This window comes from Podarcis liolepis (assembly GCF_965112155.1).
Source record: "Podarcis liolepis genome assembly, chromosome: 10".
Lineage (NCBI taxonomy): Eukaryota > Metazoa > Chordata > Lepidosauria > Squamata > Lacertidae > Podarcis > Podarcis liolepis.
In genome coordinates this window covers 35,774,504-35,790,553 of record NC_139562.1, presented here as the reverse complement: position 1 = coordinate 35,790,553, position 16,050 = coordinate 35,774,504, and the positions used below count along the sequence as shown (strand labels likewise).

Here is a 16,050-nt window from a genome sequence, read left to right as displayed (position 1 = left end):
GTTGCCTTTGAACTGTCCCATTGTGTCTTAATTTAGCAGTTTATAGCACCTCTACCAGTAGAAAGCCTGGTGAAAAGTTATAAGGACCACAGTAATTAGCAGAGCTGAAGTCCAGACACCCTAATCAACAACAACAGAAAATGCAGAATATTTGTTGTTGCTTACACTGTATTAGTAAAGATATTAATACATGCATTATGAATAGAACTCAAATCTATTATTGTATAATTCTGCATTTAGCATGCAGATGCGTGCATGTGGGGTCTCTCTGAGCGGGTCTGCAAGAACAGTTAAATGACTCCAGCTTGCTGTTATCCCAGCATTTTGGGGGAATGCTGGTTTATTATTTTTCTGCGAAGCCACCTTATGTTTTTAGTAGCTGTGGCTGATGAGCCAAGTTTGTTGGTCTTGTTTGAAGCTCCTCCCCGGGGGTGCAGAACAGGAAGAGGTGGAGGTCAGAGGGAGCTGCTGGAGTTCCTTGGTTTGTGTGTGCGTCTGAGCGAAGTTGCCATTACCCTTTTACTATGTGTGTGTCTTATATTACAGCAATGCTGCACATCAGTGGCCAAAGAGAGGGGAGAAGGGAGGAAAAGCCTGTTTACACAGACTGCAAACCGCCTGGGGAATAATGCAGGAAAGGAAGTGAGCCGGCTCGCTGTCTGACTGCTCCAACTTCCTGCTCTCTCTCTCTCTCACTCTTCGCACACACACCAACCGGGGGGGTGGGGGTGGAAGAGAGAAAGAAACAAGGGGGGGATCAGGATCTCATTACAAGAGCAACAGAGCGTTTTGGAGGACTGTCAGTATGGAAAACGGGGGGATTTTACGCAGCTCCCTTTAAACCTGCGAGGAGAGATCGGAGAAGCCCACCAAACTCCGGGTATGTAAGCTTTTTAAAAGTTGGGCAGAGTTTGGAGTGGGGAGGCAGAGAAGGGCGAGGGGCAGACAGGTGGGAGCAGCATGGGATGGCGCTCAGGCGGCCCCCCATCTTCCCTGATAAAAGGCGAAAAGTATCGCGCCACGGGTGGGGGGTGCGGGAGATCCCTGCCCCGCCACAAGGCATCCGGTTGGGGCTGCCGGGGGAGGCGGGAGAAGAGTCCCGGGTGCCGGGAGCTCCAGTGGCAGCTCCAGAAGCCCCAGTTGCAGCTCTTTGCTGCGGGGCAGAAGTGCCATCTGTCAAGGGGGGGGGGGTTGGGAAATGTCTGAGAGGGAGCAAAGTGGGTCGTGTGTGGGGCGCGCGGAGCTGGGGGGGGGAGAGAGAATGGCGAGACGTCGCCCTTTTGGACTGTGCGTGAGAGAGGGAGGGCAATGGGAACTCCCGGGGTGTGGGGGGCAGAAAGGAGTCCCTGGCTTCTGCAGGAGGCGCGCGTTGTGTCAACTACTTGTTGTGCATATGGCAATGTGGAAGAGTCTCCACCTGCCGTTGACAAAAAAACAACAACGCTGGGGGGGGGGGGCTAAAGATGGGGCTCTCTTCTTCAGCGGGGAAGAGGGGTGCGAGGAGGGGAGTCCAACTTGGCTGGAGAAATGGGAGTCTGGGGGTGCTACTGCGCTTCTCGAAGCGCGCGCGCGCGGCGGTGGGGAGGGGTCGCCTTATGTTTGGGGAGACGGCGTGGGGGCCAGTGCCTTTGTGAAGCGGGCGAGCTGGAAGGGGCGCGCGCCGCCTGACAGGCTTGAGGAGACGAGAGTTAATCTCTCTCCGAAGGCGCTGCGTCGCCATGAACCACTTTAGGGGTGTGTGAGGGGAGAGGGAAAGAGAGTTTGTATGTGCGCCTTTATGTGTTTCCACAACCTGGGAGCGAGGTGGCGGCGTCCCTGCTCTTGCTGCCACATGGGCCGTTTTATTAAGACAATGAATTTGAGTGTGTGCGCGCAGAAGGAAGGAGTGGGGCGGCGAGGTGGGGTGGGGGGGTACCGCACTCCAGACTGTAGCCCAGAGGAATTAGAGCAGTTTGCTTAAGGGCAGCGCAAATTGCTGGGGGCTGCAAGGAGAGGAGGAAACGGCCAAGGGGCTTTGGAGGAGGAGGAGGAGGGGGCAGTGTTGGGAGAGTTTCTGGCTTGTCTGGAAACAGCAAGACTAATTGCCATGCGCTTCCGGTTTGAAACTGGCAGCAGACAACATCTTGAAAATGAGTCACTGCAGCTCACAAAGAAACTCTGTGGTTTTCTCCTTCTCAGGTTTATGTATTTGCTCTTTTACAGTTTCCTTTGTAGTTTTGAGAGAGAGCGAGAGCTGGAGAGGTTCCTTCACTCTCGCCCTCTGCCTCCACCAAACCCCCTCCCCACTACATTTTTATATTTTACACCATCAGTTTAAAAGGGGGGGGGGAGAGAGTCTGGAGAGTTGTTTTTGGATCTGGCTGTGCTGAAGGTTAGAGGGACTCTGATGCTGCAGGAGGAAAAAGTTCCCTGAATTTTCCACTGGCTGCAGGAAGAGAGCCCATTTAGTCATGGCTAAGTAATGTCTGCACACACCAACTAATCTCATTAGGAGTTTCCGTTCCCTAACACAGGAGGGTTTTGTGAAGCCCTCTCAGCTTTTCTGCCCACTACTGTTGAAAGCGAGACAAGTTACATCTTTATTTAGTCAGGGTGGGGGGTGGGACTTACTTAATTTAATGCAGCATCTTTTTATCATGTGATCTTGAATGGCTTTTTAAATGACAAAGGACACAATGGTTTCATTTTAATGTTCCTAAAATAAGGGCTTTACCCTTTATTTTGCCTTTTTATACTTTTTTATTGGTTTTAGGGCTTTGATGTGTAATATTTGAAAAGGGGATCTACCATATCTTATTAGTTCCCACCTCCTTCCTTCCATCTCTTTTAGTAAATAGAGGATGATAAAATGTTTATCTAAAAGCAAATATATGCTAACTGCATTTGCCCAAATTATCTCGCAACTAATGTGTGCAATTTTGTGATTATTTTAAAATATTATACGACATTTGCATTTGAACTTATTTTTGTATTGAAATAACTTTCGTACCCCGAATGCAAATGATTGGAGGCTGTCCTGTCTAGGGCTGAATGCGTCTGTCACATTCCTGTGTACCACTATCAAATTTCTAACTGATGAGGTTACCAGGCATCTGGGGATTTTCCTAGCCATAATTGCATTAATATCCAAAAACATTTTATCCAGGATTGGCACCCTTTGGATACAAATGGAGAATATCAAGATCATTGTGTGTTTGAAAAAAAGTGTAATAGGTATTGGTTTATTGCACTTTTATTTTGGTTTTCCCATGTTCCCACAAAAACCTGATGTGGGATGGCTTAAAAATTCAATAAATTGTAGGTGGCTGCAGTGGCTAGGAGTGCTTTCTATCAATTGCTGTGGGCATCTGTCTGCCTCAGGAGACAATGGAAGGGTGCACCTTTGGGGGTGAAGTCAATTACATTTTCTGTGTTGACTATTTACCTTTGAGTAGTGGCCTGAGAATTACCATCCAGGCTTTTGTAACTTCAAGGACTGACTGTTGTAGTATTGCTGAACATGGATGCCTTCAAATAATGTTTAGAAGGTCTAGGTGCTGGACAATGTGATAGCTCAACTCCTTCCAGGAACAGGTAGGTATGCCATATTCAACAGGCATTTTGGCACTTTGCTCAGTCTTGGGCTGCAAGCCCCTATTCAAAATGCTGGGTTTGACCTTTAGAATTGTGCATACAGTGAATACTTTATCAGTGTCTGCTGTTTTCTGGAGAAGCTATGCTCAGACCCTTACGATCATAGACATTTGATGAGCGGTGGGATGGAGTACAGCCTTTTGAATAGTGGTGCATAAACTTCAGAATAGGGACAACCAAATTGGCATTCTCCAGATGTTGTTGGTTGCATTCCAACTCTCATGAGCCATGGTTGTGTTCAGTGATGATGGAAGATGTAGTCCCAACAACATTTGGAGGGTACCACTTTGGCTCTAGAACATTATTCCCAAAGAAGCACAACTCCAGATGGGTGGTTTTTGCAGGTGTATTCTGCAACATGTCATGATGCAATAATAGTGGTGGATTTATAGTGAACCATCCATAAATCATCCCGCTTTTAGGGCCGGACAATATATCAATATATTGTCTTATATCAATATCAAGAGCAAATCATGACAACCATTTTTTTTAAAAAAATATTACCTGGCAATATATTGTGAATATTGTGTGTCTTTGTGTGTGATAGTCAAAAAGCATGATACAGTGGTACCTTGGTTTAAGAACAGCTCTGTTTACGAACTATTCAGTTTACGAACTCTGCAAAACCAGAAGTAGTGTCCCAGTTTGCAAACTTTACATAGCTCTAAGAACAGAAGCTGAATGGTGGAAGGGTACCACCGGCAGGAGGCCTCATTAGGGAAAGCATGCCTCGGTTTAAGAATGGTTTTGGTTTAAGAACAGACTTCCGGAATGGATTAAGTTCGTAAACCGAGGTACCACTGTATTGTGAAAATTGGGAACCCAATACTTCTTCCTGTCCTGTGCAGCCGTTGCCATTGCTAACTCTGCCTCAGCTGCTCTTCTATGCCTCCTGTAGCGGCAGCAGCAGACTGACGCAAAATTTGCTCTTTGAGAAACAGTGTGTGCACTGCAGGGTAGCTCTCTGCCTTAGCTCTCTGTCTCCCCTGCCTGCCTCCTCAGTGGCAGGCAAAAATCGTCCTTGGAGATATCGTGTGCACGCACATGCATGCAGCCTAACTCCGCCTGAGCACTCTGTTTCCCGAGCAGGTGGAGCTGAACAGCCTGCAAGCAGGAACTTCCCTCCATCAGAGATGCCAGGCTCTTGCTGAAAGGCAGGCACCAGGTTGGTAAGAGGCTTAGGTAGAAGCGTGGCTTCTGGAATCTGGAGCCCCTTTCCTCCTCCTGTTCTCGCGTAAAAACAGAAACTTGGGAAAAAGAAAAGCATGCTGCTCAAGCATAAGACCCCCTCCTTTTTTGCTGTGCTTGTTTGTTGCAGATGGTTGTGTGGTTGTCTGTATACACCTAAGCTGATTAGAACTCAGTCAAAATAAAATGTGGTGTATCTACACCAGGTTTCCACAAACTTGGCCCTCCAGAGGTTTTTTGGCCTACAACTCCCATGATCCCTAGCTAGCAGGACCAGTGGTCAGGGATGATGGGAATTGTAGTCTCAAAACATCTGGAGGGCCGAGTTTGAGGAAGCCTGATCTACACCCATATATATCTTCATTCACCATATTTGTTAGTAGGCATTCAGTAGCTCTCATAAGAAAGAAATATTGGGGGATTTTTTTTGTTTTTGTGAACAGAAATGCTGGTAATGTGACATAGTACCATACACACCAGGATTTGACAAAAGACCTCACTACTAGCAAGTAGCAAGGAGCTTTTTTTAGAAATTGTGGGGCAGGTGGGCAGGGAGGGTATCCTGCCACCTCTTCAGTTTTCAAGATGCGCAACAGATGTGGGGAGCAGGACAACAAAACAGAGAAGTGTTTCTGCACTCCTTTCACATATAGTTTAGCATGTGTTGCAGTTGGAGTAGGGGTACATGTTTTCAACCACTTAAGTCTCAGATTTTCAGCAGTGATGATTTCATTATGCATCAGGAGGGTTTTAATCAGGTCTACTGACACGAAAATACATAAATAAAAATTCTGTACAAATTTTATAATCTGTATGAAATAGGCAAATGAAGCATATTTGAATATATTTTCTGGTTTTGTTAATTATGGGAAGGTGGAATAATTACTCAGGTCAATGTTGAACTCTCAATCAGTATTTATTTATTTATTTAGGTGGTTTTGCACAAGCTGCAAGCGAGCTTGCAACAAAAGCAAATGGATAAAATAGGGTTACTGTACATCCGGAATTCCCCGGGATTTAACAGGCGAAAATAGCACCCAGGGGGAATTTTGGAAAACTGGCAAAATGTCCAGGATTTTGAGATTGAGTTTAAAAAGCTCAACAACTATGAGCTTCCTTAAAAAATCTCAACAACTTTTGTGCCGTGAATTTTACTTCTAGAAATATGGCAACGCTTGATAAAATCATTCACAAGAACAAATCACTGCTGACAGTATCCAATGCACTCTTTCAGGTAGTGCAAGGATTCCACTGAATAACACTGAAAAAGATGTGTCTTAATCAACCACCTGAAACTATAGAGAGATGGGGCAACATACACCTCAGTAGGGTGAGGAACCCCCACTGTGAAAAGGCTACAGTGGTGCCTCGCAAGACGAAATTAATCCGTTCCGCGAGTCTCTTCGTCTTGCGGTTTTTTCGTCTTGCAAAGCACGGCTATTAGCGGCTTAGCGGCTCTTAGCGGCTTTAAGAAAAAGGAAACAAACTCGCAAGAACTCGCAAGACGTTTCGTCTTGCGAAGCAAGCCCATAGGGAAATTCGTCTTGCGGAACGACTCAAAAAACGGAAAACTCTTTCGTCTTGCGCGTTTTTCGTCTTGCGAGGCATTCGTCTTGCGAGGTACCACTGTATTTCCTAGGCTCCCACACCTCATACCTCATCCTGCATGGGGACCACAAGAAGGGCTTCATCTGTTGGTTATGGGCCAGTCAATATGGAATAAGCCATTCTTACAGATATTTGGATCCCAAGGTGTTCAGGGCTTAATATCTTGAATTGGGCCCGGAAAATAATTGGCATCCAACGTAGCTGTTTTTAAAAGAGGGTAATGTTATTGTGGCCTGCTGCTTGTAGGTATTAGCCTGATTGCTGCATTATTTTGTACTACTTGTAATTTCTGGAACATCTTCAATGGTAGACCCATGTGAAGTGCATTATAGTAGTCCAGTAGAAATCCAGCTGCTTCTTGTAGCATTGGAAATTTTGCCTGGCATTGCACAAGCGCATTTTAAAGTTACCTTTGGAGGCATAAGGATTGCACCCTTCTTGAGTGATTTTTGGCTGGCTGGAATGTGGCCTTGAATTTTGATAATGTTTCTTGCTTGCTGGCGTAGATGGAGGATAGAGAGCTGCGAAGATGGGCATGGAAACCTATGACTTGTACGCCACCTGCAGTGTTAGGAGTATTTTTTAAGCATAAACTGCACAATCACTTCACACAATTTGGGATTAGAATTTCCTGATTAGAATGCATGGATTTCAGGGAAACCTGAGTCCTATAACATCTCATAAATTAAATGGTTCAGGCAACATTCTTATTTCTACTAAATGGTAAGTCCCAGTGATCTTTCTGTAATACATTGTAATACTAAGTAGGCGTGTATGATGAAGGACTACCTTTTGTTTATTGGTATTTCTACCAACTTATAAACAAAGGAATTAACTTCAAAGATTACTGTTTTTTCTCTGTTTTTAAATGAGAACCTGATTTTAATTTGTTAATGATTTAGAATGATGCAGCAGGGCTATCTAAATGTTTGCTGGCCCAGGACCAAAATATTTAGGAGAGGGCATGCCTACAGAACAGGTATGCATACAGAAACAAGCCCCCCAAAACATGATGCTGTGTGTGGATTGAAGTGATACTTTGAGACTAGGAGGCAAGTGGCTTTGACAGTTGTAGCTAAAGCAGAGGTGAAATAGCTTTAGAAAAGTTTTGTATTACGAGATTGGCATGAATCAAGGTAATTCTTATATTAATTTCCTGGTTTGCTTATTTGAATATTCAGATACATGTGAATGTAAATGATGTAAATGTAAAGGATGTAGATGTACAGTGGTACCTCGGGTTACAAACACCTCGGGTTACAATCACTTCGGGTTACAGACTCCACTAACCCGGAAGTAGTACCTTGGGTTAAGAACTTTACCTCAGGATGAGAACAGAAATCGCACGGCAGCAGCAGGAGGCCCCATTAGCTAAAGTGGTACCTCAGGTTAAGAACGGTTTCAGGTTAAGAATGGACCTCTGGAATGAATTAAGTTTGTAACCAGAGGTACCACTGTATAGCTGATGTTCGGGAAGGTGGTGGTAGGGTTTGGCAGCATGCCCTCACTTATCCTTACATGTTTGCTTACACCTGAGGAGACTCAGTGTCCACGTAGGGCTAGAGAGATCTGGTACAAATGTAAGAAGACTATGAGAATGATCTTTTGAGGAACTTTGCACTTTTGTACCACTGCCCCCTCCTCTCCTTTCTTCTTAGCATGAAGCAGTCTCTTTCCTGGTTTTGTGGCAAACCATAGTTTATCATTCTGTCTCAACTGGAAAAAACTATTTTATATGATTGCCCTGCAAAACAGGATTGAAAAGCAGAGCTGGATCCTAGTTTCTGGTTCTGATTTATAGGGCAAGCACAACTATATCTTGCTGGTTTGAATGAGATGGCAGAGTATGCTTTGCCTGAAGCAAGGAAAGAAAAGAGGTCATCGCTGCACATGATGGTAGGAGGAAGCAGGTGTGCCTGAAGCTGCTTAAAAGCTGATTCTCGTAACACCAACCGTGGTGTGGTGTTATGTCTGGACTACCCGAAACAGGTGGCGTCCTTTGCTACTAAGTAGACTATCTGCTCCTAATTATGCATCTTGAAGGCCTAATGTACACGGGATCAGGAAGTACACAATTTATTCTGATAGATTGCCAAAATGTGAAGAAACCAGCTGCACACTTGTATGTAAAGCATGGTACGTGTAGAAAAAACCCCAGCTTCTTAAAGAGAAAAGTATGTTGTTAAAATAATCAATGTTCTTCAATCCATGTGTGCCAAGGTGTGCTAGATATCTATCTTAGAAATAAGAGATGGAAAATAATTTCTCCTTGAAACATAAGTGATGAGACACAAGGCACTTATGTATATATGTACTATAAGTTTAGGCTTCTGGGAGCAAAACAAAACAAACAACAAACCTAGTGTGAGCTCAATGCTATTTTCTTTTCTGATCACAGCTCCTTCCAGGGCATCAGAGACATGCCTGAAAGTCTTCTTTTTTGCAGGGGAGTGAGGTTGATGTGGATCCCAGCTTCTAATTGAAATAGATGTAACCTTGTTTTTAGCAAACCTGATACACTTCATGCTCCATGATTTCCTCAAAAATTGTGCAGTCAGTTGTCCCGTAGTGTTTCATTCCCTTCTTTGCAATTCTTGAAAAAAAAATAGTTTAACTTACTAAGATATTGTGGGTCCAATTCACCTCTATCAAAACAAATAAGAAAGCAAAGCTACCAAATGTCTTAAGCTAACTGGGATCCTTTCTATCCCCAGCAATGTGTCGAAATAGAGTGTGGTACGGATGATCTTAGGGCAGCATTCACTTATGCAAGGACTTTTGCTTGTACAACAGGGTTTGCCTCCCTATTGCCCCCTGTACCCCCCCCATATTGGCTTAGGGGCGAGGTTGGAAGAATCCTAATAACAGCGCAGGGGGGAGCAGTGGTGTAGCTAGCCTCTCGGGTGCCTGGTGCGGGGGCGTGTCCTGCAGTTGGGGGCGGGGCGAGCCTCTCCAATGCTTGGAGCCTCTCCACCACCTCCCCTTCGGTTGTAGGGCAGCTGAGGGAGAGGCAGTAGGCAGACACAAGTTCCACGCTGCCATTTCAGGCAGTGCGGAACCTGCAGACGTCTAAGCCACCACGTCACTCCTAAAAGGTTTTGTGAGCCCATTTTTTTTTAAAAAAAAACAAACTCATTTTGTCACACACCCATCAGTGATGACACCTGGGGTGGACCACACACACCCTTCCTCCGCCACTGAGGGGTAGTGGAGTGGGTGTTGTTACGACTGGCAAACTGGAATGCTTGTGCAGATGGAACAACTGGAAGAACACAATGTTGAATTTCTGCCCTTAGCAGTTTGCCTGTATTGTAAATTCAGTTTTTATGAACTTGCACCACTTCAAAGACACCAGAATAGAGTCCCCTCTGGTTTTGTACATTTTTTTTACCTATACATTTATCTTCGTACCAAAAACATCATCATGAGAGGGATGAAGGGGTCCTTTGGACCCCAGAATTACCGTAAATTTTGCTGTAGGGAATTAATTATAAATTAATTAATTGGCTTCATCTTGGTGCAGGAGCAATGCTGTAGTTGTAAAATTTGAAGCAAAGGAGCTCATCATGGTTCAATAGTTGAGGACATGTTTTGCATGCAAAATGTCCCAGGTTCAATCTCTGGCATTTACAGTTTGGGCTGGTGGAGACCAGTGCCTGGGGCACCAGAGAGCTCCTGCCAATCTGGGTGGACGACACTGAGCTAAGTAGGGACCAATGCTCCTATGTCCCTTTCAGCAGCACCTCCTTAGCCACATCCCCAAGGAGAGTCTTAAGAACACAGGCAGCTGTACTGTTCCACTATAATATATAAATACATATACAGTGGTTGTTAAGTTGTGGGTGAACATATCAGACAACACAGCGATTCTTCAAACAGCTCTTGTTTATTCACAGGCCAGAACAGAACTGAACTGAAGGGTTCAGCCAGCCTGCTTATATAGAGCTCCACTAGAACGCAACAGTAACCATTTTCTGTAACTATCCAGTCACTGAACGTCATTTTCGATTCCTTATTTGCATATGAGGACCTGAACTATCTACAGTATCCCCCTGCTGGCCCAGTATCCCCTGTTAAGCTAAGATCATTTAAAAAAAAATCATAGCTTTTATTTCCAGCCAGAACTTTAAAGGGACTCAGGGAACTCCAATCACAGATCAACACTGTTAAAAATGATGGAAGATTAACTGATGGAGGGGCCTGTATTCAAGAGAAACCTCTGAATCTCCCTCTGGGGGCGCTCTCCTGAGTACCTGTAAATGGAATATGATCCCTCTGGATATCAGCTGCTGTTGACAAAGAGCAATATCTATCTGCACTGTAAGCTGGACTATATGAATCTGTGGTCTGATATTTAGTAGAGCAATTATTATGTTCTTAATGGTTCCAAACAAGGAACCGTTCGTTCCCCTTGCATGGTATAGGGAGCCAGGGTTTGCTATTGGATAATATTTTAGATCCTGATTAAAAAAATAAAATAATCTGTGGCTGCTTGGAGTAAGGCCATTACAGTTTAACTACTTTAAAAGTGAAAGCAAATTAAGTTTGCCTGCATTGCAGATAATGCATTTGAAAGAAGGGAAATCTTGGTGGAATATCAGCGTAGAGCAGAATAGTTAAAATCCCCGAGATGTCCTGAAAAATGGACTGGTAAGGGCCTCCATAATTCTTATATTTACATTTCCTATACTTAATTGTGGTGTCCTTTGGGTTAATTTGTGTTGGGACTACTCCAGGATACATTTCAACTGATTCATGTCAAAAGTAGCCTGTTTATTTACACTATACACACCCTTAACTTCCGTAAATGCTGACTCATGGCCTAGCTGTAGTGGAGCGCTGAGCACTTTGCAAAGTGGTTCTTTATCTATTTTTGCTTTTGCCACGTTGAATAAGGGCACCGCTTGCCTGCCAGAAAGGTATCTGTTGGCCTTGAGCTCTTCTCTGTCATTGCAAGCCACGCCCAATGCTAGTTACAACAGGCCATGATGACATGCTTTCTCTGAAACGCATACTTTCCCATGCCAACTCTTGGTTTATTCTGCTATTTTCTGTGGTTTGCTCCTTCACTGTTTTGCACAATAAACATATCGCATAGATTTGAGTGATGATGCATGTTTATTTTATTTGAAGCTTTTTTTGCTTTAATGAATCAGCTAGTATTTTGGAGACTTTAGAGAAAGACAAGAGCATATTTCTTCTTAAGAATTTTGTTGAATTATGTATGACTTCAGAATTAGTCATGATTTAGAGTGGAATGTCAAGATGTAGGGACAGGAAGTCAAGCTTACTAAACATTGAAATAAAACACTAAAGCACAAAGTGTTTTAAAATGTATATAGTTTGGATTGTATAGGTTCTTTCTTGAGAACAGGATTAATTTTGATGTTGGGATACACTTTCTCAAAGTATTTGTTCAAGTGCTGACACTTAAAAGCTGTTCCAACTGTTGATGATACTCGTATTTGTGTGACGGGAGATAAGGTGGAGACATATGCGGCAGATGGATAAACTCAGGCTAGTGGAAGAGTTATCAAAAACACAAAACTTTTCAACCTGTTCCCATGAACACAAATTAATGGACGTAGGGCTTGTAGCCTGGAAAAAGCTACACACTGACTAATAGTCAATATGGTTCAGTTTATGTACATCCTGTACCAGCAGCACTCTCATCACTACAGAATACTGAAACGTAGCTGAAGGCTAGAACAGGCAGTTGCAGGATGTCTTAGCATCCTGCTGAAAAGGAGAAACAAGGAAATGGAAGACACTCCAAGGAACTGGAAAACAAGTATGGAGCCAACATAAATCCCAATTAGGGTGCCGTGTCTTCCTTCAAGCCCTTCACAGCAGGCACCAGAACTCTAAAGGACGCACATACAGTAACCTAGTGTGGAACAAACCAGTGCAATATTCATTTGGCCATAGGTCAGAGAAACCCATAATACATAGTAATCTGCTTTGAGACATTATGGAATTGCCTTTCTAGGAATGCTTTGAGGAAACACTGGCATGCATTTGCTGCAAATGAGAAACCCAGGACTTACAAAGCACATCACTACTAGCATATAGTTGGTTTTGTGGGAATGTTCTGGGGTGCAGGAGAGGATATATTGACTAATTATATCCTTATCCAACTTGTGCTAACAAGTTCCCAAAATATCAGCAGAGTTTATAGACATTCCCCTTTAAGTTCGCAACGGTAACGCTTGCACAGGTTTGCTAGAACCTCTATAATAATTACTCTGGTAATTTCCCCTTTTGTTCCCTCTTAAAATACAAGACATGACACAGTCTTTATAAAAGTATAAAAGAGTTTACTCACGTTCTGTTCACAATATGGTCCCAGAAGGCAGACAGCTTTAAAATGTTACATACATTTAGAATCTATCTTGTAGCAAGATAGTCCTTATCTCCTCTCTTGGCTGGGAGCCAAGAGGGCATCCTTAGATGTTTCCTCATCGAAAGAAAAATGGCAGAGAGAGAGAGATGGCTGCCTGCCCTGTGCTTTTGTCATTACCTGCACAGGTGAGGCCACACCCACCTCTGGTCACATGCGGAGGAAGTCCGTCCCCAGGAAGTTTACCTGCTTGCTGGACAGACATCCCTCCCCATATTCTAACATGTACACTCTAGGAATGTTGTCATTGACTGCTCCTGTGTTTACATCCCACAGGTTTATCTGTGGCTAACTACTATTAGACTAGCACTGAATAATTTATTTTAAAATTTGATAATGTGCATGTGTGTTTGTCTCCTCAATCGTGTTTATTTGAGTTTAATGTAAGCTTAGTTGTTTTTCTTTGCACATAAGGTACCGGTATTCAGTTTAATATTGTTTTATCCCATGAGTCACTCTGCAGAAACATGCATAGTAAAGCTTCTTGTAAAACCAACAATGCTTACAAGAGGTTTCTTTTATGCACGAAATGGCGCAGGAATAGATATTTTCCTGAAACCTATATTACATTTTTATAACAAAGGATCTACCTTTTTCTTCAAACTTTGCCCATTAGTGTTACGCTGCATATCAATACATCTGCAAAACAAACTTCTGTTACAGGGAAGGCTTCTCTTAAATGCGATTACAGTATCGTGCTATAGAATCTGTGCATGCTTATTTATCATCAGTCTGCTCAGCACAGAGTGCTTTTACCCATGTGTGTCAAATCTGCATTTATTTTGCTATTGTTTTCTAGGCATGTAAGCCTTCGCTACGCACATAGACACCCATGCAGGGTGAGTGGGGAGTTCATATCCGGCCATTTCTAGAATACTATATGGAAATGATCTACCAGTGACTAGCAGCTGCCTCCCCAGCCCTGCGAGTGTGTTTTTGGAATTAATGTCTGTGGATATGCACCTGTATGAGTGCTACAGTGTATGACACCAAGGAAAACACAAATGTTCTATTTATTATGTTTTCAGTGGATTTATATTCCACTCTTTTATCAAGTTCCAAGGTGGCTAACAATCAAATGCAACAAAGCTTAACAGAATACCAAAGTATGTGATAATTTGAAAGCCGTACGTCAACAAAATAAGCAAATATACCCTGATTTTTACTTTTTTCCCTTTCCCTTCTGATTTTACCTTTCTGAGAATCTTTCTTCAGAAATAATTTACCATTGTGGAATAGTTAGGCTATGGTAATTTGAAACTTTCACAGTTTATTTTAACTATCTGGAACACCTTTCCCCAAGGAAACATGTGGAAAAAGTCCTTAGTAATTATTATTTCAAATTAAAACAAATGTTGTTTTTACGGAGGTAGTGCATAATTATAGTGGCGAAATGCTGAACAACTCAGTCAATCTGATTAATTCTTTGCCAGAGACCTACACAATTTAGGTTGGCAGTATGGATGATATCCAACTAAGTTGTACTCGGAGTAGACCCATTGAAACCACTGGCCTTAAGGTCATTGGTTTCAGTGGGTCTACTGTGGGTATGATTAATGTAGGATATCACTTTATACTGTGAAGTGTAGAAAACTTCAATTCTTTCTCTCAGTTGTACAGCAGTATGTCTTTTGTGGGTTGCATCCCCCCATAAAGTAATCAAGCAGCCCATGTGTTTGTAGAAGCACAAATACCCAGGTGAAATCTTTGCAAGGAGGGCCTGCCACATCTTGATAAATGCTGGAGAATGTTGTGTAAATGAAACACCCTTAGAAATGATGGAGCAACTCCTGCTTGACCAAAGCACTGTGTGTAAATTAGAACCCCATAGAGCTTTGGATCATGGCGGAGGTGTCGCGTGTTATTAGCGCAAAAATGGAAAACAGATAAGGTACCAACAAGAATGGCATATTAAACTGTTGGAATATGCAGAGCTAGCAGGGGTGACCAGTAGAATAATAAATCAAAATGACGAAAGATATAAGGAGGACTGGATATTGTTTATTGAACATATGAAAAGTATTATAAGCAAACAATCCACCTAGCAGGATGGTAAGAGTTTCAGCTGTGTAAGAAATAGCTAAAGTTTATAAAAGTGGTTGTGATAGGGTGAATCAAGGGAGCTGCCATGATGTGTAGTGGCCGGAGTGTTGAAGTAAGAATGGGGAGATGCAAGTTCAAATATTCATTCAGCCATGAAGCTTACTGGATCACCTTGGGCCAGTCTCTATCTCACAGCCTAGCCTTCCTCACATATAGAAGGTGTTAAGTTGTGGGTGAACATATCAGACGACACAGCGATTCTTCAGACAGCTCTTGTTTATTCACAGCCCAGAACAGAACTGAACTGAAGGGTTCAGCCAGCCTGCTTATATAGAGCTCCACTACAACGCAACAGTAACAACTTTCTGTAACTATCCAATCACTGAACGTCACTTTCGATCCCTTATTTGCATATGTGGACCTGAGTGAAAACTATCTACAGTATCCCCCTGCTGGCCAAGGGTGAGAACTTCAGTACATAACGGAAGGGTTTTTGTGGGGGACCTTGTATGCCACCTTGAACTCTGTGGCAGAAAGGTGGGATACAAAAGCAACAAAGGAAAAAAAATATCCTATTGAGAAGACCATCAGATGTAGGACCGCTTGGTTTTCTTGTATTCCTTTGCTCAGGAGATCTACATGCATCAAGTCCCCCTACTCCAGAAACAGAAGAGTTGTGTCCTCTTGTATTTTGTAGTAGTAGTAGGAGTAGGGTTTTTTTTTTGGGGGGGCAGCTGGCTCTAGCAACTTGTTAGCATATTCCTAGACCTGTAACCCATGTAAACTCAGTGTTACCTATAATGTTTCCAAGCTCAAACAAAACTTGTAGGACTCAAGATACTGAATATTTTGAACAATTCCTTCATGACGAATACCTCATGAAGAAACTAACTGTTTCTTCTGACCTATAAAATATAAACAAAACTGTGGCCTATGCCCTTTTTCTGTCTGCAGTTGGTGTTTAATGAGAGATTAAACTTCATTTAAAAATTCAGCCAACTAGGATTAGATTCATGTCCAAACAGCCATGTACAGGTGCCCAAGCGCTTCTATGTGCTCAGCAGGGCTCTTTGAACTTTCCCTTCTGAATACTGCGCCTTGTTCTTCATTGGGCTATATTTCAGAGTGGCCTTTGTACAGGGAGCTATGTTGGAGAGGGACATTCAGGTGTGGGTGCT

At 43.1% G+C, this 16,050-nt stretch overlaps 1 protein-coding gene across 1 annotated transcript in view; it reads left to right on the top strand.

Annotated features, from left to right (window-relative positions):
- Window positions 1-401: 401 nt before the first annotated feature.
- The window catches only part of ELK3 (ETS transcription factor ELK3), a 43,614-nt gene continuing 27,965 nt past the window's right edge, over window positions 402-16,050 (top strand). Inside the window, exon 1 of the mRNA XM_083462949.1 lies at window positions 402-880. The gene's annotated coding sequence lies outside the window, so the exon portion shown is untranslated. The remainder of the gene's footprint in view (window positions 881-16,050) is intronic.